The following is a 13,577-nucleotide window of genomic DNA, read 5'->3' as shown; positions in this document are numbered from 1 at the left end:
ACGTCATCTTTAAGATGATTCAAAAGCATTCTTTTGTAGACGTGGGTTAGGCTAGTTAGCAAGGACAATGATCCCTTGCACCTAAGTTCCAAATCTACCTCCTCGTAAATTATAGAGTAATTTAAACTAGGGAGTTTCACTAAAACACCCAAAATGGAGGTTGAAATTATAAAAAAACCCAAGCACTATTTAAACATATAAACACACCCAAAACCCATAATTACACACACTCAAAACCCATTTATAAACACACCCAAAAAGTTGACTTTGGGGTTGATTTTGGGTGTGTTTCTATGTTTAAATAGTGCTTGGGTTTTTTTATAAATACATGTCTAGGATTGGGTTTATTTATAAATTTGTATTTAAACTATCACTTATATACACTTTTTTTTTTAAACAGCATTTTGACCTGTCAGATAACCACTTGGTCTACTAATCACGTGGTGATTTATAAGTGGATTACGGACCACACAAGCTTATTTCAAAAGCATTCAATCATAAAACAATTTCACATACATGTCAGGCGTAATGTTATTAATCTACTCAAATTATAGGCGTAAATAAGTTTTTGGATAGATATGTTGCTACCATCCACCCAAATTATAACCATATCGTAGCTTTTCGGATTTAGCGGCTGCTAACTGTACTCATCTGGTTAAAGAAAGCTTATGTTTGGAAACATCAGATTGATCACCCAGAAGCTGACCAATACAAATCAGTACCGAAACAGATCAGCAAAACCGGCTTCGGAAACATGACCACTAAAAATAGATAATCTCATAAAAATAGCAATTGACTGTGTCTAATTTCTATTTCCCTCGTCACTTTTACTGAAATGAAATCGTAACTATGAATTCGGGCTTAATTTTCTGAAACAATAACGTGAGATAAATGGACAACTTCTGCCTATAAAATGGGAGAGTTTGTCCTGGCTTGTATTATCTAGAATAAATTTTCAGGTTGGATTCAAAATTCCTATTCCGACCAATTTCAATAAGAAAACAAAAACAAAAATGGCAAAGTCTGTTGGTTCCAGTACCACAATTGTTCTGCTCATTGCTTTCCTTCTCATTGCTTCCTTGGGTGAGTAAGCTTCCAACCTCTCTTTCGATTCCAACCTTTATTAACTCAAAAAGGTTAATTTCATATGATTTCTTCCACTGCAAGAAACTTTGAATGATTCTATTACTTATGATTTTTTTTTTATCCGACTATGAATATTGAACTCGAGACATCTTTCAAAAAAAAAAAGATTAGGTGCAACTTTGTAAGTGACTATTTTAGTTTAGTAGTTTTTCATGGCAGTGGTTAGTTTTTAGTTTGAAATTTTGTATTACTTTCAAATCCAAGCATTTTCCTCCATCTTCCAAATTTCTTTAGGTGCCATTTAGACAAGAAATAAAGGGAGAAAGCAAATGAATTTCAAATGATAACTGCCTATATATACTCATTTCAAATGTACTACATTCTAATAGGGTAATTGTTTTTCTAACAAATTTATCCTTATTGTCAAATCAAAATCCTTTCTTTCAAATCCCTCCATCCAAATAGAGCCTTACAGTGCATTTGGATGATGAAATTTAATAGTACAAATGATTTCATAAATGATAGAATTTAAAATGACGGAAATTAATGTTCTATAATTTTTAACGTTTCTTGTTTGGGTGATGAATTTAAAACACGGAATTTAACCTTTATTTGTAAAGTTATCTTTTTAAAAAACTCAATATCTCTTGGGATTTTAGAAAGAGTAATGCTACACTTACCACATTATATATCCCACATTTTCATACCACCTTATGTGTCAGATGAAGTGGACAATCACATCAATTAAAAAGTGTCAATAAATCATAAAAGTTAAGAAAACTTTAAATTAATTTTAATTGATGTATTGTCCACCTCATCTGCCACATAAGGTGGTATGAGAATGTGATATACAAATGTGGTAAGAGTAGCATTATTCTTTTAGAAATGACGACTTTTAGATAGAATTTAAAGTTTGGATTTATGATCTCCAAATTCCATGTTTTTTCTCATGTGGAATTTCTAAATTTCTATGTTTTTTTTTATCCAAACAAGGAAATTGGTTCATGTCAATTTAGAAATTTTGAGTTTTGTCAAAATCTCAAGTTTATTTCCTTCATCCAAAAGCACCGTTAAAGTCTTTAACCAAATAAGAGAGGCCTAGGATTTCAAATAACGCATCTGATTAAAATCAAGCAATACCAACACAAAAGAATAATTCAAATTTTAACTTGGAATTAAAATTTTGTTACCAAATTTGTAAAACGGTAGAAATTAGTAGGTAATCTTCTACAGATTTTTTTTGTATTTTTTTTCTAGAAATGTGATACAAACTTGGTCTTATATATACGGGTGGTAATGTTAATGTACAAAAAGAAAAAAAAGCGTTGTAAAAAGACACTAAGTTTGTTTGTGGTATATATAGCGGTGCCAGTGGTAGAAGCAAAAGGAGGAAGGGGATGCAAGCAGGCGAGCAAGTTGTTTCCAGGCCCCTGTAAAGACCACTCAGAATGTAACAAAAAATGCAGAGAAGCAGAGAAGGCAAAATCGGGTCTTTGCCGATCTGAGGGGACCAAAGGCAAAAAATGCTTTTGCTACATGTGCTAATTATTCTTACAAGATAGCATTGCTCTGTGGGGGCTTGGAACTCTTGATTCATTGAGAGCATTTTTCACTTCACTCACGGCCTAAGTTCGAATCTCCACTCTCCCTTTACCTTGTTTGTAACTTCAGAAACAAAAAGTTTACTGGATGTTTGTGTAATTTGATTCATAAAATACTTTTGAAGTTACTGATCAAGAAATACAAATTTAAACAATAATATTCATTCATGTAATTTTTGCACTTTATAACAATTTTAACTTCATTTAATATATATATATAGATAAAGGGCTTATAGATGAAAAATTATAATGTACGATCATAATACCACATAGCATGTGCCGATGGGGTATTACAAATTCGTCAAAGTTATAACATGTTAGAGTGTATTTCTTGGTAAAATTAAGGCTTGAAGAGGGGAAGGTCAAGAATCGAAGCCGGGTAAATGCTAGACAATAGCTTGAACTAATAGGTCCAATTTGTTAATTGTCCATAATTTTCCATCAGCTTGGTTAACTACATCAATTCTGTATCATGCCTTCATCATCTTCGTTAGAAACATAATATTCTCTCTTAATGTTATTGCCTATTTTCCTTCTGAACTCACATGATTTTGTCTATATTTCACGTACGAAATAATACAACAATTAACCACAAGGTGTTGTGCAATTGGCAAACTGCCACATCCAGCTGGCAAGTTACTTGGTATCTCAATGGTAGGGATTCGAAACTAGTTAGAAGCACTTTGTGGCCAGGAGCAAGCTAAACCCTGAACGGGAATTAATCCCACTCTTTGAGTGTGGGGACACCTCATGGCATTTACCAAATAATACAACAATTATTTCTTCAAACCCTCTTCGGACCTTAGGCCGCACTCCAAATGATGATTCCCATTCGGTTGACTGGATCTTACTACTCTTCATTGACCATATATTATAGTTTTTGCATTTAAAGTAAAACCAATTCAAAAAAATTTAAAAATAAATTATATGGAAGGATGTTTTTGTACAAATATGGGAAAAAAATTGAGGCGAATTTTGCTTCTTTGCATTGAGCACATTAGTAGTTTCCTTCTAATGGCCTTAAATACACCATAACAGGATAGATTTAATTAAAAATATATGATATATGGTAGGAATTGAAAAAAAGAAAGGAGGGATTTTGCTCCTCTACGTCTACCATATTTGTATGTTTTTTTTCCTCTAATGGCGTCCGATATAAACAGCATCAATTTATAAAATAAAAGATAAAAGATAGATACTTAGGATTTGGCTAGATACTTAGGATTTGGCACCTCTTGATGCCCTTGTTTAACCTTGTAGAACCCACTACTCCGCCTATAAAACTTACCCTATTTCTGTGTTGGCATGTGCAAAAACCCACCTTTGTCCAAAAATAAATTCTTGGCTTCAGTATGGTGCCTGAGGGGTATGAAACCCAAGATGAAAAGGAAGATGATACCACTACTAGAGTGCCTAACTACTGTTCAAATCATCGAATCAATGACTTACCAGAGGTACAACCTAGTTTTCCATCATTTTGTAAGCAGCTCTTGCTGAATATATAGATAAATTTGGATGAAAAGACCATATACAAATGGTAGATTTGATTCATCAAACACAAGATGCGTTCAAATGTGCATGGAATCGAGTTATCACATACTCTGAAGCATGTATAGAATCGAGATTGTAGCATCAAAACACAAATCCGCTTTTTTTCTTCAATACATGTAGCTTTTTTATTTCTTTCCCTAAATTTTTTTTAGCGAATGTCCATAGTGGGTGTGAATGAAGCATACTGATGATGTTATTAACTATAATATTCTCTTTTTGCAGATTGCAGGCTTGCTGAACTCCAGTGTGCAGTGACGTATAACGGAACCACATATGGAAGCTGCAGCCCAAAATTACAGCTGATGACCAAAATGATGAAGTTCTATCAACTAATCGTCAAATAATGTGGTGGAGCTGACAGGTTGTGGCGGAAGAGTTAGGCCCTAGATAGTGCCTACTCTTAATGCAGTCTTCAGCCCCAAAAATAATTAGGTTTTACTTGCTGTGATCCAATGTCACATATATCCGACAGTACATATGTAATTCCACCATTTCTTCTTCATAGATTGCAGATTGTATGCTTAGTCTTGGTCTGGAGACATGTGTCATCCTACTACAAGATCAAAAGTTTTCCTGCTTGTTCATTATTTTGATATGGATACATGGAAAGAGCTTAGCTCCTTAAAATTAAGGAGCGCTTAAAACAAATGGGGCCTTTTTCCTTCATGACATCATTGTTTCTTCCGTTCAACAAATTTATAAATTTTTACTTTATAGAAAATATAACTTAATATAGACATCTTTTTTTTTTTTTTATATATATAAAATTTTATAGAAAGATGTGTCGGACGAATCCATGTCGGGTTGGGCGGGCCCATTTAATAAACGGGTCTTGCTGAAACCACCCATTTATGAAAATCATCAATCCCAACTCCAGCCCACGGTCCAAGTCCATACGGGATCGGGTTGTGCTCATGTAGGGCCACTAAACGGGACGATATGGGCTCACGCCAAATTTGACATATGTACTGTATTTTTTTTTTTGTAATTTTTTTACAACTTCATTTAAATATTTTTTACAACTTCATTTAAATATTTTTACAATTATTTATATACTAACAAGATTTATTATTTGTTGAAAAAAAGAGGCCACTAGATAATTGTTTGAGTTTTAAAAATTGAAACTTGAAAAGCAAAATTATTATTTTATATATAAAGAAAAAAAAATTAAATTCTAATATATACTATTACAGAAAATAAATAGACTTGAATTTAATATATAAATATAATAATATTATGTAATATTTCTAAAAAATATATAATTTAATAAATGAGCTTTAAACAGGTTGGCCTGGCCCATTGAGCCTAATTACCTAATCCCGACCCGCCAAAAGATACAGGACTTGCTGTGTCAGGGTTTACTTAAGCGCAAATAAAAATCTAATAAATTATATGAAACAATAGGAAAGAATAGGAAATTGAACATAACAAATTGACACCAGGCTTAGCAGTAATCCTTTTGTTGAGGCCCAAAAAATTCACAGTTCGGCCCAAATAAATTTTCGCCCAAATAAATTTTCGGCCCAATGCGATACCTTATCAAGAAGAAACCCGATTTGGGCACGCGAAAGTTCGTCATATACGTTTTGCACACATGCCACACTAAGCAAATAAGCAACATGTCATGCTACAAGCTTAAGTGGGCCCAAGCCGCGTTAATGCCTGGGGCTTGCTGAGCGGGTTGTGGTATGGATGGTTACAAGTATTCACGAGGCCCATTGATGGTCCAAGGAGTGGAAGTTTTGGGCTACTTGAGAGCACCAAAACTCAAGCTCATTCCTTGAGTCCAAACATATGGGCAAGCATGAGAGAAAACCCAATAGCCCATTACCTTAAGAAAAGGCCCAAACATCTTTAAAAAATGTTCAATAGCTATAGCCCATAAAAAATCCCACGTCAGCCAAAGGTTCCAGCAGTCTGACAAAATCAAAGGAACTCACAAATCACTGGAAACAAAACAGCCCAGCCCAAAGATTTTATAAAATATCCAACATCGTGCTCTGTTAAAACCAGTTCAAAGCCAAACCAGCAAAAGCAAGTAAACCCATGTGCTGATCACCTTTTTGACCAAGCACCCTTACCCATTCTTTCCTCTTCAAGCTTTGGTGAGAAAACAAGAACCAAAAGTGGGTGGCACCTCACCCACATGAAAAGTCCAGTTGCTTGAGGACCTTGGAACCCCAAAAAGCTGCGTGCGTATGGGTTCAGGCTAGAGAAATTTCACCAAACTAGATAAATGGAAGAAAGTGAAGGAAAAGTGGAGAGGGTGTCTTGATAAAATCGAGTCTTCTAGCCCCTATAAAAGGAGACATTTTCTTCCCAGCAAAACAACTCACAAGGGACAGAACAGACAAGAATGAATTGAAGGCAAGCATCCACTTTGGAATCCTTCAATTTCATGCTTTGTTCTTCCATTCCTCTTCCTCTCTCTCAAAACCCACATCCAGAGACAGCAAGCATCATCTCTCATCTCTAGAACCCTTCGATTTCAAGCCTTGTTCTTCCATTGCTTCCATTTTCTCCTCTGTCAAATCGCCCATGAGCTTGACAAAGCTTTCATCAAGCTGTTGGAAATATGCTAAAGCCATCCATGCTTTCATCTTCTACCTATCTTTCCACAACATAGATTTAGAGAGCAAGCTTCATCTATCTCAAAGCCTCTGTTCCTCATAGGAAACCCCAAGCCTTCTCTCTCTCATGCTAAACTCACGAATACTCAGCCCCATGCCACAAGCTCTCATGCCAAGCCCAAAAATTTATCTGTAAGCAACTGTTGGTTTCGTTGGTGAAGAAGACAAAGGTGTTTCCTAAGGCTCAGCTACCCTTTCGAAACACTCTTGGGGCATGATCCTTGAACTTAGACTCAAGAGGCAATTTCACACATGTTTCTCTTTTCGGCAGCCTAAGCCCATTTGTCAAGCTCATTTGTCAAGCTGCTGGAAGAAAAAGACCCATACACCTTTAAATTCACATTCATTTCTCATATTAATTGTTTTACCTGTTTAATCAGTTTAAGGCAAGAGTATATATGGGGAAACTCCATTGGAACTATGTACCCTATATTGAGTATATGATGGGTTTGCATTCAAAGAGTTCATTTGAATCTTTAGTTGATGAGTTCTTCTTTCCTTTATTTTTCTTTAAACATAGGTATGCCTGTAAAATGGGTCCGGTCGGGCCGGGCTAGCTCAACTCTAGGAGTTGTGAGCCCAAACCCTACTATTGACAGGCTTTTATAGCCCTAGGAAGTGATCGGGCCAGGTCGGGCTAGTCCTATATGAAATATGCTAAGTCCAGGCCTTACTCACGGGCTATACTATTTCGGGCTTTTAGTTCGGGCCTACTCGGCCCATGTAATTTTCAAACTAATATTTAGATATTTTAAACACCAATTTAGGAATTTATCAAAATCTCAACTGACCATTTTGTAAAAAGTCCAACTTGGCTTTCCACACGGGCTTATATGGAAAAAAAACCCAAAGAAAGAAGCCCAAATCAAGTTGACATTTGGGCCCAAGCGCCTTGGCAGGGTGGCCTTCAAGTGTGGGTAAAACTCTGATAGGGTGGGCGAATATATTTATAAAGCTCAAAATAACTAAAGTGGTTGTTTGCAGGCGATGTGGGTCGATTGCCACCACTCTCATGAAACACAGTGTTAGGTTATGTCTAGCTAAGGCTGTTAGCTTCCCTTGACAACTTTGTAATTGCACATGTAATTCATCAAGCTCTAAGTTAATTAGACTAAAATAGTCTAGTTTCAGATTATTACTGTGGTTGAGATCAATAGTGGCACGATGCAATCAAGATCTTCAAAGGTAAATCATGCATTGCATATATATTAGGACATATCGAATCAACGTGATGACTAATCATCCGTTATTATCAGCTCACTGCCATCTCATTTAATTTCTCACGTGTTACTAGCTATAGGTTTTCTGTCCTGATGACTTTTTTGTCTTATTATGAAGCCAATGAATGGCTACCAACTAGGGGAATTTAGGGCAGATTTCTTTTGGGTAAAAAGGGAGGCTACAATACTATAGCCGTCACTTTGACAAAAAGAGTGAATTTTGAGAACCTTTCTTCTCTGCTTTTCTTCCTTCTCTGTGAAGTCTGGGTTTTCATTATGAGATTTTGAAAAATGGTTTTTAAAATCTGCTGTGATATTTGAAATCCTCTTCACTCATTCACTCATCATTTTTGAGAGAAAGAAAGAGAGTCATCTTCTTCTTCTCCTCTGTAAATGGTGGATGAGTGAGGTATGAGGTTTCCAAAATGAGATTTTGAAAAATCGTTTTTAAAAATGTGCCTTGATATTTGAAATGCTCTTCACTCATTCATTCATCATTTTTGAGAGAGAGAGAGAGAAAGAGAGTCATCTTCTTCTTCTCCTCTGCAAATGGTGAGATGAGTGAGGTATGAGGTTTCCAAAATGAGATTTTCAATTTGTTTTTTTGAAATCTGCTTTGTTATTCAAAATTAGCATCTATGATAGTTAAACACATTCTCATTCATATCTAGATCAGATTCTTGGATTAATTTCTTCAAGAATGGTTTGTTGAAGAAATCGATCTTTTATTCATTGAATCTACATATTCATCGATTTATCAATCTGGAGCTGAGTTGCGGTGCCATGGGGTAGTGCTCATGTCCTAAATAGACCTAGGATTGCTTGAACTTGTGATTACTTTTTCTGTAAGAACCTTTTTAACTTAGTGGATTGCCTGGTCGAAGTGATGAACCCAGTTTTTCCCAATAATGGGTTTTTGGGTAAACATTTCTGGTGTGATTCTCTGATTTATATGCCTAGTCATATTGTTTGTGTTATATCTGAAATGTTGATGAATTCACACATCTATCAGTCCAGTTGTTGCTAGCACAAGGGATGCCTAAATTGACGTGTCCTTCTGAGTGTCTGGGTTGTCACGTAGTTATCTTTTAGGCTTGCAGGGATTTGAATATTTGATGTGCATCTATGTTATGTTCATATGTTCATAGGTCTATGACTAGTTATTGATTAGTCATATTGTCTCCAGGTTCATTTGATTATTATTGTCATATATCTGTCCATTGGGGTTTTAATTTACCCCATTCATCTAAGTACCAATTACACACAGCCAAATATATCACTTTTCCTGCACCCCAAGAATTGTTTTCTTTCAATTAATCTTACTGTCCACCTTCTTCCTCTTCTTCTTCAGACCCAAATCACCATAAATGCCAACCCATCAGCAAATACTTCCTCACCCTAAATCCCTTTGCCCAACAACCAACATCCCCAACCCACATAATTGCTTTCATACTTGATGGTTGAAATTTATATTCAGCAACTGAATAATGCTTATTGAAACTAACGTTATATACCCTTAATTTGTTAAATTAATATACTATTATAGTATGTTCAATTTTGTTATATTTAAAGATAGAAAACTCTTAGACTATCCTAATTCTAACTCATCTCTTCATCAACCCTAAATCAAAAATCAAACTTGATAAATTCATGTGCGTATATACTAAAACATATCGTAGTATATTATTTATATGTTGGGTCAATACACTTGTTTGAATATAAAAAACATGCCTATATTATAGTTGTACATACTACTTTAATACTATATATATTTGGCCAATATAATTGGAAAATCAATTTTATTCTTGAAACACCACATATATAAGAAATTAAAATATTTAAATTGGAGGATAAAAGACAAATTGATGTCATTAAAATTTGAAACAACAAATGATATATAGAACTCACGTACGTATATGTGTGGAGAGAGAAACATAATATATAGAACTCACTTATGTTGGCTGCACTGCATGGCAAGATCTCGTGCGTAGAAATGTTTCTTGACGCAGGAGCAAATGTATGTGAATATCCCAACTTTTTGTTTCTTTTAGATTTGCAATTTTGTTTCTTCCAAATATGAACTATGAAATTAATGTGGGTTATTTTTTCAGGCATTAATATATTTTTATACTAAAAAAGGGTATTTGGGTGAGGATGGGGGATAGCCCCCGATGGGGACGGGACGGGATTCCCGAAACCACTTAAACGGGGATGGAGGTGGGGATGGGGCCGGGTGCCGGGGATGGTATTGCCATACCCGGCCCCTACCCGACCCATTGCCATCCTACGTGCTCATGTTGTACGTGCTTGGGCCGGCCCGGTCCGTTTGACACCCAAGCATGACCCAATCTATTTGACACCTTTACGTAAAATTGAGGATAGAAGTGGGGAAGGAGGACTCTCGGTGAACACATAGTAAATGTTGTGCCACTTATGGGAGCAAATAAATCAACGACCAATCAGGAGGCGCCAAGTGGAAAAGAAGCAAACCCTAAGAATATATTATTTAAATCAATATTCATATTTAATCTATATATATAAAGCAAAAGGCAGAGAATAGTGAAACATTCAAAATATCAGAAAATGTCCTTAGTTAATTCAAACATTAAGAATTAAAATTATTAATTAAATAAGGATAATATGGTAAATTCACATTTTTTAAATTAAAATTAAAAACAAAATTAGATAATAGCTCCTACTTTTATGGAACATAACTACCAATATTATATTTTTTTAATTCTAAACATAAAATAAAAAGGAAAAAAAAACAATTGGCACATGCGTGAGCATGTGCCAAGGAGCTAGTAATATATTATTTAAATCAATATTCTGATTTAATAATATATTTAATATGGGGGTTCCCTATTTAGGTTGAGAGAATAAATTCCATAAATTCCCTCAATCTATTTATTTTCTTCCATAACTTCCCTCAACTCAATTAATCATGAGAGGAATAATTCTCAATTATTCTCTCCTTAATTGGAAAAGGAATGTTATAAGAAAGGAAAATCTATTTAAGCTGAAGGGAAGACACACAAATAAGGTAACTCTTCCTAAACTGAAAAAATCCCTAAAATTGCTCTCTCTCTCTCTCTCTCTCTCTCTCGCCGAAATCCTCCCTTGCTTTCATACTCGTGGCTGACCAACCCAGGCTATCGCCACCTCTCTTACCTACTTAGCTCCCAAGCCATCTTTTTCTCCCGTAGAGAAATATCTCCACGCCTTTTAGAAATACCCGTGTTATTACTTACTTAGGCATCGGAGAGACCTTGGCCGCCACCACACCGGTGGTTTTTCGATTGATTTATTTTGTCTTGCAGAGAATCTAGAAGGAGGGACGAACGAGAGAGAAGAATCATTTGCAAATACTCTCCCGTGAGATATTTGCACAAACACCACTCAAGTTACCAACTCTTGCCATATTTTTCTTTCAACATAAAGGACCCGAAGGTTGACTGGATTTTTCTCCTTTCTATACCCTAACCCCAAATCAATTTAAATTGAAAAAATAATATATTTTTTCTTTCTAACATCGAAGAAATTAAAGCAGAAAAATAATAAATAAATAAAAAGTAGACGACGTTTTGCTTCTTTGAATTTACCATATCTAGTTTCCTTCAGTAAGTGAAAAATCCAAAATATAAAAGTTTGGTATGGTGGGAATGGAAAAAGGAAAGAGAAAGAAAAGAAACCGAATCAAAATGGAATATGGGAGGGATATTGCCACAATTGTATAATTTTTGTTTCCCTCTGAGGCATTTAGATTTCAAGATCTACATAAAGATGTAATCTTGACAAGACTCGCCCCTAATTCCTCGGAATCCACGATGGATTCTATGTATTTCAGACATCAATATGATGTCGGGCCCACTTATTAAGAGAGACGAGACTTTCTACCGAAATTTCGGCAGAATCTCCCTCTGAAAAATGGACATTTACCAAATTTTAAACTTGTCAAACACATTAAAATCATCCAAACAACATCATGCACAATGTAATAGCACACAATTTTCATAATAGACCTCCGGCCTTACATCCAACACTAGTATGGGCGATAACAGAGCAATCTAAAGAGTTTCAGTTTACAAACGAAAATAAAGTTCAACGGAATAGAAACAAGTGCAAATTTGTCCTACAGAAAGTTAGAGCTCGGAAATTCGGGTCTCGGCTTGGCCGCTTGACTAGCTCTAGCTACTGCAAGGAGGGCGCAAAACATAAAACTTGTGAGTGGACAAAAATAAAGTTTTGTTGTATTTGAAAACAACATATAGTAAACCCACTGTTTGAAATAGATGCTAAAAGGACATGCATTGAAACCGTCGTAGCAATATATATGTAGTTAAGTCAAAATCAAAGTGAAATCCGTAATTTCGTAATAGTATACTATCACCAATCTCATTCAAAACCTTTCCCATCATCCCAAAACCTTTCCCACCAACAAATAAGAATGAATGCATAGGTACATATATATATATATATATATATATAATGTAACAACCCGATCCTAAATTATTATTTAATTATTAATTTATTCAGATAAAAGACTATTTTACCCATGGAATATTTTATTAGTATAAAAGTTGACTTTTTGATCGGGGAGGAATTTGGAGATTTGGGTGGTACCATTGCGTTGAGCTCGACGATACGAGTTCGTAGACATACGGCATGCTCAATTCCGAATTGTAACGAAAAAGAAAAGGTCTAGAAACGAAAAAAGGCATAGAGGGAATTTTAAAAATTATTACTGTAGCTACAATGCCGGTCTTCTTCTTCCTTGCGATTTAACCATATTTTCTGGTGATTTTTCTTCATTCCCTCCACTTCCATCATATTTTTGAGACACCATCTCAGCCCGGTTGCTACTGCAACCTTCATGAAATCTCTTCCCCTCGTCCTCCTCTACAAAACCCACCCAAGATCCGATCCCATTCGGTAACGATGAGCTCGATTCGAAGCCTAGAAAAAGGGACGGGTTTGCCGGTAGTGTTTTAGAGTTTTCCAGCGACTCCGACGGCCAAATCCGTCGAGTGAGGTATGGTTTCTTACCTAATTTTCGAGCTCTAGCTGATGATTGTGTAGGATTTCATCAATTTTTAGTCTAGGTGGTTCGATTTATAACCCTAATTTTGGCCGTTTTCAATTTGAAATTCCGGCCACTTCTGGTCATTTTTTGGGGTAGGTCCAATAACAAAAGTGACTCCAAATGAGGTTTTACACTGGGGTAGGAGTTTGGGCCGGCGGTTTGGAGAATTTCCGGTCGCCGAAATTTTATCTGCACACCCACGCGCTTCCGGAGCGTGGGAGGAGCGTAGGAAAGGTGTTGAGGGTCACATTCTGTCCTAGAATAATCCCCTAGTCGCCATGAGCGCATAGGTACTTCCAGATTCTAGTTTGGTTAATGTTTGGACCCCAAACGGATCTCGTCTATTGTGCATTATCCGGGTTCGATACGTTTGAACCGTTGGATTGTAGTCATTCATATATGTTGA

General features: G+C 35.8%; 1 long non-coding RNA gene across 1 annotated transcript; it reads left to right on the top strand.

Moving 5' to 3' along the window:
• Window positions 1–366: 366 nt before the first annotated feature.
• Window positions 367–2,860, top strand: LOC103335980 (uncharacterized). Its single transcript, XR_514367.3, has 2 exons — window positions 367–1,083; window positions 2,450–2,860. It is a non-coding gene; the product is annotated as an uncharacterized LOC103335980 (long non-coding RNA).
• The last annotated feature ends 10,717 nt before the right edge of the window (window positions 2,861–13,577 follow it).

Source organism: Prunus mume, linkage group LG6, assembly GCF_029339155.1.
Source record: "Prunus mume cultivar Tortuosa linkage group LG6, ASM2933915v1, whole genome shotgun sequence".
In the NCBI taxonomy this organism is placed as follows: Eukaryota; Viridiplantae; Streptophyta; class Magnoliopsida; order Rosales; family Rosaceae; genus Prunus; species Prunus mume.
This window is presented reverse-complemented; position numbering and strand designations above follow the sequence as displayed.